The sequence below is a fragment of the Trichosurus vulpecula genome, chromosome 4, assembly GCF_011100635.1.
Source record: "Trichosurus vulpecula isolate mTriVul1 chromosome 4, mTriVul1.pri, whole genome shotgun sequence".
Classification (NCBI taxonomy): Eukaryota; Metazoa; Chordata; class Mammalia; order Diprotodontia; family Phalangeridae; genus Trichosurus; species Trichosurus vulpecula.
In genome coordinates this window covers 123197700-123208774 of record NC_050576.1, presented here as the reverse complement: position 1 = coordinate 123208774, position 11075 = coordinate 123197700, and positions in this window count along the sequence as shown.

Below are 11075 nucleotides of genomic sequence, written 5' to 3'. Positions count from 1 at the left end.
CTGGATATTTCAAGAGAATACTGGAGTGGATGCCAGAGAGGACTAAAAAAGGGTGGAAAGTTCAGGTAGATTCAGTACTTTCTGGTATTTTACTCCTGGGTTTCCTCCCCTTCTATCATCCTTGGAGTATAGGGTGGGATTCAACCTAGCTGAAACAGCAGACCACCCTGGGGGGAGAGATAGGAGGCAGAAAATACCAGGAAAGTCAAACTATTGCCCCCATCTTAACTACTATCTCCCCTCAGACCCTGATGGAGACAGTCCAGGACCTGAACCTAAAAGCTTTTGAAATAGTGATGTTCCAAATCGCCAGACCTGCATACAACCATGTCCCCCTTCCCCTAAAGTTGTCATTGAAGGGAGAAATTGTTAAGAAGGGACTTCATCACCACCTCATCACTGGCAACAATAATTGATAACCAACCTCCACCAAAAATCAGACCAGAACAGGAGCCTTGAGAATGGCAACCCCTCCAGACCTGCTTTTAGGCAAGTCTTCACAGCAATCATTAGGAAGCTACTTTTATGGAGAAGGGGCAAGCCATTCCCACCAACTGCCAAACAGCTGATACACATAGGGTGGGCAAGCCGGTCTAGCTAAAGTAGCAAGGTACCCTGAGGGAGAGATAAGAGTCAGCATGTACTAAACAAGTCAAGCCATCAGCACTACCTTGACCACCATTTCTCCTCAGACCCTAGTGGAGACAGTCCAGCTAGGACTTTAAAACCTAAGAACTTTTGGAACACCAATGGTTCCAACTCAGAGCCCCCAGTCAACATCCTGGGTAGCAATTCTTATGGAGATGTTGCCTGGTAACTGCTCCTGCAGGTGCTACAGCTGCATCTATTGAAGACCCAGAAAAGAAAGTTTTTGGCCACCAGGGTCCTTGACACTGTCATTACATGCCCGCCCCCACCAGGATTGAGCCAACTTTGTGTTGCCCTGCCCTAGACAGCCAACAGGGGTCACTGCTCTTTCATAGCACAGGAATCAAGTTGAGGATGTGATGGTTGAACATCAGAAACTGATGGGATTTGATCTGACATGAATTAATATGATATTATCAGTAGAAATTCCATTAAAGATGTGTTGCAAAGAGTGCTTTTCCACTGCACCCTAAGGACCATGACTTGCAGCTGAAACTTTTTTTTTGAGGGGGGGTGGGAGGCAATTGGGGTTAAGTGACTTGCCAAGTCACACAGCTAGTAAGTGCATTAAGTGTCTGAGGCTAGATTGAGCTCATATTCTCCTGACTCCAGAGCCAGTGCTTCCCTCCAGTAGATGGTGAGTGTCTTGAGAACAGGGACTCCCACTTTTCTATTTGTATCTGCGGCATTTAGGATGGTGCTTTGCACATAAAAAGCACTTAATAAATGTTTCACTCATCATCTTTACAAGTGTTTCGGTCTGGCATCCTGCTTGTGTTGATCCTGAGCATACAGTTAGCGTGCACCAGAGTGAGAAGGCAAACAGCAAACTGTGAATCAGATCCAGCCCAATGCCATGTATCTGAATTGTTGTACTAATTGTTTCTGGCTCTCCATTTGCATTCCAGAGAAAGGTGCCATCCGTCATGGCCATGCTAACTACTTGAACAGCCTTGCATTTAGGACCCATTCCCACCTCCCTCCAGATCTCACTAAACTTATTCCTGGAATTATATCATTAGACTTCCATTTCTTTAGCAGAAGGCAGGGAGTAATAACCTATAGCTCTCCTTTCTGGCTTCAAATGCCCTTCTCTCTTGAGCTAATTTCTTCCCAATCTTACCGCAAGGTTTCTGGAATGTAAGTTGATTGGACAGTTGCTAAGGGGAATCCCCATCCTCCAACTCAATCGAGGTGCCCTGGCAGGTCTATTTGAAGCAGATGGAGTGTAGAACCTCCCATCTTCCTTTCTATTCCTCTCCCAGAAGCACTGCTTCCCTGGGCCCCAGGCACCCAACGCCCTCCCTCATTCAGCCCTGTAGCTGTCAAAGTCCTAGCTAGAGAGAAGGACTCACCAGACTAGCCCTTCCCATGGTGCTTTTGTTCCAAATGACTTCTTTCTTTTCACCTCCAACCTCATTAAAAGTCTGTTCCCTCAGAGGATTTGTCTTTTAGGTGTTTGCCCAGTTGCTACTTAGCCCCTAGATGTTTGTCAGGAGCTACCTAGCCTGTTGTGTTTTCTGACTCCTTAATATTCCCTTTGGAAAGATCTTTTTTTTTCAATTTCTATACCAATAAACTACATACCTACACACACAAACACACATATGCATATATACACACACATATAATATATATATGCATATCTTAACAAAAGCTTAAAATCCTTCTTGCAATTTGTGTCCTACACCTTTTGTCTAGGGCAGCCTTGTGGCACGGCTGATATTTACTATTTGTGTGATCCTGGGCAGAGTCATTTAACCCCGTTGGCCTCAGTTTTCCTCATCTGTAAAATGAGTTGGAGAACAGAAATGGCGAACCACTCCAGTATCTTTGCCAAGAGAACCCCAAATAGGGTCACAAAGTGTCAGACATGACTGAAATAACTGAACAACCTGCTCTCTAGATCTGTGTTGTGTTGTTGGATTTTGATGTTCTGTTGCCTGCTGTGTCTTGCCTGGGTTCCTAATCACTACTGGTTCACCTCATCTCATTCCAAATCTAAATCCATTAATACCTGCTGGTCAATCAATGCTTCTCAGTTTACTTGATGAGTAACCTAGTGCTTTCTCTGCCCTCACAATTTTCTGATGCTTTGATTTTTATCTTCCACACCTGGTTCTGACTCCTGGTACCTTTGGTACCTAAGCAGGTATTTCTACTCTAGTAGTCGGCGAATTCTAGATTCTTGGCTCTTCCTTAACCCCTGGCTGCCAGGTCCTAAACTAGACCTGACTGATTCCTAGGCCTCTGCATACATATCCTCTTCCTGCTCAGTCCTTTGCCCTGCATTCAGTTCCCAGTAGGATGTTAGATTAATCTACTGATTAAACTAATGTGAAATAAGATAGGGAGGATATATGGTTTTCTCTCTCAGGGAAATTTTCATTTTGAAAGTAATTGCATATTAACTCAAATTAAACTTGTTGATAGAACTTCCAGCTGATAGAATTCAATGGTGGTACCTTGAAGGTCATCTGTAATGCTTAAGCATATAGGTTATCATATCCTTACCTGCAAATGCTCTGTCAAAGGAATATACATTTTGATTGCTGAAAACTCGAAAGGTATCTTGGGGTTATGGGCTAGATTTCTTTTTAAGGACCATGCCTTAAACCTAAATCACTCTGGCTCTCATTGATTGGCCAACAACAGGTCCCAGCCCAAGCCTCACTTAGTCATTGTTTGGAACCTGATGGCTCAGAGTGAGTGTAAATAGCAGTTGTTTCTGTTTTGGCCAAAAACCCTAAAAGTCTTTCCCTGATTGGATTTTTTTCTGACTAGATTCAAGAGGCCATTCTTTGCCTCATTTCTTACTTAGCCTTTATCACTTGAATAGGCATTGCCTCAGTCAGCTGAGACCTGAAAAAGACTTTAACTAAAAAGGTCTGCCACTGTATCCAGGGCCATCTCCTGTCCTAATCTCTATCTTGCCACTGGATCCAGATGGCTTTGGAAGAGAGAATGAGACTGGCAACTTTGCAAAACCCTCCACTGCTTAAATCCAATTTACTTGAAAGTCATAGCATCACCTTCCTGACATCGTGATTGTCTTTGAGAATGAAGGACGAACAACAATAACAACAGATACCAAAGAATGTCAAAAGCCAAAATGGAAAATAATTAGCGGTGGGGTGAGTGTGTGTGTGTGTGTGTGTGTGTGTGTGTGTGTGTGTGTGTGTGTGTCTAGGGCTCAGGAAGACTCAGAGGCAGGTGGGGATCATGTAGATATCGTAAAGCCTGTACTCTGGGATAGGGAAGAGAGGAAAAGAATTCACCCATCCTAATAATCTCCAATGAACTCTGAAGAAATTTCCATAAGAAAGGTGTTGATTAATAATTAATAATAATAACAATAAACAAATATCATTTATGTAGTGCCTGCTGGTACTAGGTACTGTGCTACACACTTTACAAATATTATCTCATTTGATCCTTACGACAGTCCTGGAAGGGAGGTGCTATTATCCCCATTTTAAAGTTGATGAAACTGAGGCAAACAGGTTAAGTGACTTGCCCCAGGATCACATAGGTATCAAATGTCTAAGGCCTGATTTGAGCTCAGGCTTTCCTTACTGTAGACCCAGCACTCTATCTACTTGTGCCACCTAGCTGCCCCCAAGGCATGTTGGCCTGGGATGCATTTCTTCCTGAAAGAATAACATAACCAAAGGAAAAGCAGTAGACAGTAACAGGTGACAATGTTAGTGGATGGCAGAAGCAGCTCTATGAAGAAGAAGCAAGTGCCAGCTTTGGAGGTAGAGAATAACAATTGGCTTCATTCAGCAGATGATAGCTACAGAGATGACCTATAAAGGAAAATCTGAGATCACTGCAGGACAGCTTCATAAAAGAAGAGCTGAGAATCAGTAAAAACCCAGCCATTTTCTGGAATATGTAGTCATGAGAATTCAGACCAGAGAGGTAATGCAATCCTGAAACAATACCTTCTCCACTCAGAGCATGAGTTTCCTAGGAAGTTGTTCCTTTCCTTATCTATGGAAGAGTCTGTTGGAGATTCTATCCCACATATAGAGCTGGAAATGCTTCAATTGCTTGATTTCCTTTGTTTATTTACTTTAGTATTCTTTTCTAACTCAGAGATATTCAAGGCAAAGATTGGTCCCACTTTGAATCTGAGTAAGTCTAAGTAATTCCAAAGTTGAATGAGTTTGCATAGTCATGTTCTGGTTCCTTATCAGCAAGGATGCTTATGTGACTAATTTCTAATTCAATGCTCCACATTTTTTTTTAACTTCATTCAGCGGGTTTCCTTTCATGGTCTTGTACTTCTATTCTTTGTCCTAGAAGGATCAAAGAATTTAGAGGTAGAAAAAGCCTCAGAAACCATTTGATAAAATTTCCAATTCAACAGAAGAGGAAACTGAGGCCTAATGAGAACAAGACTCTTGCCCAAGGTCACACAGGTAGAAATTAGCACAATCTAGATTTGAACCCAGTGTTTATTCCATTATAGTATTCTGCCTTCTAAATCTTAGCTGGGAATATTTAATAATTATACCTTGGGACATTTCTCATCTTGTTACTCTCATATAATGTTCAAATGGATATATTCAAAGAGCAGTGCATGGAGTTCTTGTTTATAACTCTCAAGCATATAATATGTTCTCTGGAAAATTACCTTCCAGTGGTTGGTAGCCTCTGGGCCACCAAACACTATTTAACTCTCTTCCTACAATTTATTGGTCTTAATTGGTACTTAGGGTTCTTCTGATTCTCAGTCATTAGAAGGAATCACTCTATGCTTTTCAAAACATGAGACTAGACCTAGGTATTTCCACCACTGCTGCACCCCAAAATGGGAAGAAGGCATTTATATGCCTTAAAAATGGCCTAAAAATCACACCCTCTGTTTATTTTTTCCACTGGAGGCTTTGAGTCTTAAATGTGATACATGCAAGTTATTTCCAAATAAATATGTGCTTCTTTTTAAATGTTCTATCATTAAAAATATGCCTGCTTACAATATTATGGTTTAAAAATTTGTCATTGCATCCTATGGCTACTGTTTGCTGTGCCCTGGTCTACTTAGTACTTTCCTAGTCCAAGTTCTCCTTTGCTCCAGTCTTTTGACCATGGAAACTGAGAAATCCATGATAAGTTGTCAGCACATTCCTAGGGTACTTGTAATTGCCGTAGCCCACCTACTATACTGCCTACTTCAGGACATGGGCTTGGATTTTGAGTGGATTATTATTGTTGTTGAAGTCATAGGTCTTTCTTAAACATCACACACAAGTAAACAATGTGCAATTTTTGTATGTGAAATAATATTTACAATTAGACTAGCTCACATTTAGAGTGTGTTTTATAGCTTATAAAATGCTGTATGCATTATTTAATTTGATTCTCACAACAACTCTGAAGGGAAGTGATGAAAATATTATCATAGGACTGGAATCAACTTAAAGAGGTTGTTTGGGCCAATCTCATTTTATAGATAAGAGAACTGAGGACCACAGGGAGCAAAGTGGTCAAAACAGCTAGTAAGAGGCAGATCTAGGACCCAAATTCAAGTCTTCTGATTCCAATATGCTATACCACAGGTCCACTACTCAAAACAGCCATCATCTCCACTTCCTCTCCAAAGGGACCTTATATTCTGTCCTTGGAGGCACTCTGGGCTCTGGTGGGTGACCTTTCACCTTATCTTGTCCAGAAGCATACCTCTACTTCATCTCCTGAGCACCAGCTCCAACTCTGCCCCCTCTTACTTTCCAGCTTCTGAAGGCAGGGACTATTTATTGGTATGTCTATTTCCAGCACTCAGCACTATCCACAGAACATAGTAAGTATTAATAAATGTTCTATCATCTGTCTGTTAAATATTAACATAATAACAATAATAAGAAGAAAAACATGATGAACTGTGGGTTATACAGCTACAGAATTTGTAAAGCCTCTCCCTGAACTGGATTGGGAATGAGTGGGGACATTTAGATTTGGCTCCTAATTTTCTTTATTACCTAAAAATCAACTCATTAGGTATTACTGCATTCCCCCATGTATAAGATGCACCCTTTTTCGAAAAATTTGGGGTCTAAAAACTGTGTTTTTATACAGAGGTTGTAGATTTCTACTTGCATTTCCCGCTTTTTTTGGGCTTGCTGTCTTTGTGCTCATTGTTTCGCATTTGTTACCAGTATATGGATTACATTTTGCCATGTTCTGCCCAGAAATGGCTCAGAAAAGATTTTTGTACAGTGCTGAATTCAAGTTAAAAGTGATCCAGTTTGTAAAACTGAATGGAAATCGTGCTGCTGAGTGTAAGTTTGGTCCTCCTCCAACTGAGAAAACAATCCAAGACTGGCTATGGGAAGAAGAAACCCTACTGAAAACTCCACGGCAGAAGAAGGCCATGAGAGGCAAGAGTGAAGAAATCAACTATAGGAGAAGTTCGTACCTGGGTGAAAACATCCAGGGATAATGATTGAGATTATTGTCAAGTCATTTAAGAAGTGTGGCATTTCAAATGCCATAGATGGAACTGAGGACAAGGCAATATATGAAGACAGTGCTTTGTCATCAAACACAGATGAGGACAAGCTAATGGATGGGAGTTTTGACAGTGATTAGGAGTTGTATGAATTTTATGATGAATAAAACTTGAGTTCAATAACTTTATGTAATACATTTTTTTTTCAAATTTCAAGCCCCCAAATTAAGGTGCCTCTTATACATGGGGAAATATGGTAATTAGGTACCTACTAAGTGCCAAGTGCTGTTCTGAGTGCTGAAGGTTTTCCCTCTGGTCCTGATTTTTTCCCATCCACATAATATTCTTCCTACATATACAGCCTTATTCTCCCATCATTATAAACAAATTCTAAGTAACCTCCTGGACTTATCTCTTCTAGACCAGGCTAGTTAGTTTCTATCACTCTAGTCTGAGCTTTCCCCCTGAATGTTACCCCAAGAGAAGATGTTAATTGCATGTGAGGGTGGATTTGCCTTTGATGGAGGATTGCCTACTAGAAAAAGGACTGAGAAAATTCACAAGGCCACCAATGGTCTTTGTAAGCATTTAATTTCTATAGAAGTAAAAAGGAAACATGACCAGGGGCCAAACTCTTCAACCCTGCTGACCTTCACTTGCTGCATGGGATAACTGGCAGCTCTCAGTCTCCTGCCCCTGGCCCTTGGAAGGAATTCTTTGAAGTTGACACATCTTTGGCTTGGCTCTGCACAATGGAGAAATACCAATGGTTAAAATCACAAGTGGGTTTTTTAAAAAATTTTAATTCTGCTTCAAGATGAGTTATGACCTAAACAGCTCCAAGTAGAATAAAAACTGGGGGTGTTTCTTTTCAAACAGCTCGTTTGTTTATATAGCAGCTTCAGCCCCAAGCACTGTCAACTTCAAAGGGCTAAGCAGCCCTGGGTGAGAGCTGCCAGTTCCCATGAAGCAACCCAAGGTGTTGAGAGCCTCCAGGTCCTAGAGCCGACGCCACTCCTATCTGATAGTGTGTGTTATGTAAAGGCCACTAGACAGAGGTAAACACAAGAATTTTAAAAGACTAAAAAATGGGAGGGAAGGAAAAGACCCTTTTTGGATAACATCAAAGTCATTGTCCTCATTGTGCCTCATTTAGAAATTATATCATCGTCCTGTGGTACAATGAAAAGGACATAGAGTTTGAATGATAATAGGTAGCATTTATATAGTGCTTTAAGTTTTGTAAAGCGCTTTACAAATGTTATCTCATTTTATCCTCACAGCAACTCTGAGAGGTAGCTACTATTTTATTATCCGTGTTCTACACAGGAGAAAACTGAGGTAAGTGACTTACTCAGGGACACATAGCCTCATCTTCCTGAGTCCAGGTCCAGTTGTCTACTTCTAACTTGAGATCTGATTAGAGGACCTGGATTTAACTCCCAAATCCTCCATTGATTGCTTGTGTAACCTTGGACCAATCACTTAAAATCTTTGGGCTTCATTGTCCACACCTGTAAAACTAGGTGGTTGGACTCCATGATCTCTACAATCCTTTCCAGCTCTAAATTTATTAGTTTTCCTTAATTCTCATCTAAGTTTCTTAGCATCTCCTGAGGTAGACAGATGACACATAGCTGTGGGGTTTTTTCTTACTCCTAGGAACTCAAACCATCTTGGGAAGGAGTGGAGGAGGGAGTAAATTTTTTATCAAAATCTGAAAGTTTTTTTTTTACAAAACTGGACAACAGGAAATAGGAAAAATGGGATAGAAAGGCATTATGTTGTAGTGAACAAAGAATTGGCATCAGATTTAGGAAGACCTAGGTTCCAGCCCTGTTTTTGACACACGCTGACTATGTGATGGGAGAAATCACTTAACCTCTCAGTGGTTCAAGCAAGATTCAGAGAGATGTACATCTGCATTTTGTTTAGTCATTTTTTCAGTCATGTCTGACTCTTTGTGACCCTATTTGGGTTTCTCTTGGCAAAGATACTGGAGTGGTTTGCCAATTCCCTCTCCATCTCATTTTACTAATGAGGGACTGAGGCCAATAGGGTTAAGTGACTTGCCCAGGGTCACATAGCTAACACACATCTGAGGCAGGATTTGAACTCAGGAAGATGAGTCTTCCTGACTTCAGGGCTGGCACTCTGCATTAGTTGAGGGAATTTCATCACTGAGAGTTTCTTCCACCAGTAAAATCACAGATCTTGTAAAAAAATTATGAAGAATGGGCTGAAAGTTGATGCTTAGTTTTAATTTTAATAATATCTTTACTGTGACTCCTCTTCCTTCCCCCATTTTATTGGCCTTCTTTGCCTGATTCCCGGACAACAGCAGAAAGACTGGGTATCCAGTGATTTCTTTCCCTCCACCCACACAGAACCACAAAATTTCAGTTTTGGAAGGCATTTCAGCACCCATCTAATTGAACCCAAATCTGAACCAAATCCCCTTCCCCTCCTCTCCCTACCCCATAAATTATTCAACAAGTGTCATCTATCCTCATCTAGGAGACCCCCCAACGAGGGAGTATTCACCAGTTCTGGAAGCAACCCACTCTACTTTGGATCCCTTCAATTGTTAGGATTTTTTCCCTCCTTACATCATGCCTAAATTAGACTCTTTTTAACTTTCAGGCATCACTCCTAGTTCTACCCTCTGAGGTCATGCAGAAGATGTCTGATTCTTCTTCCACATAATAGCACTTCAAATACTTGAAGACAGCTATGACGTTCCCCCCACCCCCAGTCTTCTTTTCTTCAGGATGATCACTTAAAGTTCCTTCAACAATTTCTCATTCCACATGCACTTCACAGTCATAGTTGCTCTTCCCTGGACACTAATTTATCAATGTTCTTCCTAAATTGAGATACTCAGAACTGAACACAATATTCTTGGACACCATTTTTCTCTTAATGCAGTCTTGGCTGCCATGTAATGTTGTTGATTCATATCGAACTTGCAAGCCTCTAGACCAGTGGTGTCCTATTCAAATGGACACAGGAGCCACTAATCCACATATATGGATCTCTATGGGCTACATATTGACTTAGCTTTACAATGTAATATTATCTATGTTTTATTGCATTCTTATTTATTTTGTTAAATCTTCCCAGTTACATTTTAATCTGGTTCCACTCCACTTTGGAGTGTCATGGGATGTATTTTGACACTTCTCTAAATCCCCTAAATCTCTCATGTGACCTATAGTCTAGCTATAGCTCTCTATCTTGTAATTTTGATGCTGATTTTCCATACCCAAGTGTGAGATTTTACAGCTAGCTGGCATAATGGATAGAGGGGTCAGGAAGACCTGTTTTCCAACTCTGCCTCAGATACTTGATGGCTATATGACCGTAGGCAAGTCAATTGACCTCTGTCTTTCTCAGTTTCCTCATCTGTCAAAGGTGGATAATAAAAGCACCTACCTCCCATGGTTGTTGCGAGGGTAAAATGAAACATTTGTAAAGTGCTCTGCAAACTTTAAAAGTATTATATAAATGTCATTATAATTATTAATTATTGTTACCCCTGTTGAATTTCATTTTAATAGCTTTGGCCCAGTGTTTTATCCTGCCAAGTGTTTTTTGAATTTTGTTGCTGTCATCTAGTGATCTATAGATCACTATAGAATCTATAGATAGCTATACTTTCCCCCTCCCCAGGTTTGTGTCACTTGCAAATTTTATAAGCATGTTACCTCTTCCTTTATCAATATGTAAGACATGAATTCTTTGCCTGGGATCCGTGGATAGGTTTCAGGAAGTCTGTGAGCTTAGATAGGAAAAGAAATTATTTCAATATAATTGGTTTGCTTTGTAATACTGTGAATTTTGCTTTGTATATTTAAAGACATCATTCTGAGATGGGATCCATGAGCCTCACCAGACTATCAAAAGAGTGCATCTCCCCCAAAAATGTTAAGAACCCTTAGTGTGATACTTTATTTCCTGGAGTAGCTCA